Here is a 1,297-nt window from a genome sequence, read left to right as displayed (position 1 = left end):
GATTTTCATAATTATTTCAAATGTGATTAATTGTAAGTTATCTGGCATCCTGACATCTAAGTGATTATTTTAAATGTGGTTTTTGTGGATAGTAAGGGGACGCTGAGATAAGGGAAATAGATTTTGACGAATACTATGACTTGATTAATTCATGAAATACGGATAAATATTTGTTAAAGAAAACGATACATTTTACTGATAAAGACAAAGAAATCTGTCACATAAGAAAAAAACGCGTATAAAGGAGAATCTTTTTCAATGTGATAATACAATTAAGAAAATTAAAAATTGTATGACATAATTATTATTCATTATTATTATTGCTTGCTAAGCCACAACCCTAGTTGGAAAAGCAGAATGCTATAAGCCAAGGAGCTCCAACCGGGAAAATAGCTTAGTAAGGAACGGAAACAAGGAAAAATAAAATATTATAAGAAGAGCAACAATATTAAAATAAACAAATGAACATTACTTGATAAACTATAAAAACTTTAACAAAACAAGACGAAGAGAAGTAAGATACAAGATAGAACAGTGTGCCGGAGTGTACCCTCAAACAAGAGAACTCTAACCCAAGGCCTTGTAAGACCATGGTACAGAGGCTATGGCACTACCCAAGATTAGAGAACAATGGTTTGATTTTGGAGTGTCCTCCTAGAAGAGCTGCTTACCATAGCTAAAGAGTCTCTTCTACCTTAACAAAGAGGAAAGTGGTCACTGAACAATTACAGTGCAGTAAGAAGAATTGTTTGGTAATCTCAGTGTTGTCAGGTGTATGAGGACAGAGGAGAATATGTAATGTAAAGAATAGGCCACACTATTCGGTGTGCGAGTGTGTAGGCAAAGGGAAAATGAACCGTAACCAGAGAGAAGGATCCACTGCAGTACTGTCTTGCCAGTCTAAAGACGCCATAACTCTCTAGTGGTAGTATCTCAACGGGTGGCTGGTGCCCTGGCTAACCAACTACCTCTAAAGGATTATATTTTCGCTTCATGTTAAGACTACCATTGTGGAAGAGACTAGAAAGATATGGGTGTAAAAAAAAGTAAGGAAAAATGTGTGTTTTATTAATGGATAAAAAGCTTTAATCCGGGTAACTGTGGAGCAATAAATACCAAGTACAAGACAGACTTTTTATGTACTGGATAAATTAGAAAACAATACAAACAGAATTGGGAAATAAACAAAACATAAAAGTAAATAGTAATAATGGCAAAGACAAAGTAATCAAAGAGAATTGTTATGAATGCAGGATAGGGGATATAAGTAGTAATCACGATAATTACAAAGAAATGT

The sequence above is a fragment of the Palaemon carinicauda genome, chromosome 18, assembly GCF_036898095.1.
Source record: "Palaemon carinicauda isolate YSFRI2023 chromosome 18, ASM3689809v2, whole genome shotgun sequence".
Taxonomy (NCBI): Eukaryota; Metazoa; Arthropoda; class Malacostraca; order Decapoda; family Palaemonidae; genus Palaemon; species Palaemon carinicauda.
Note: the sequence above shows the minus strand (reverse complement) of the source record.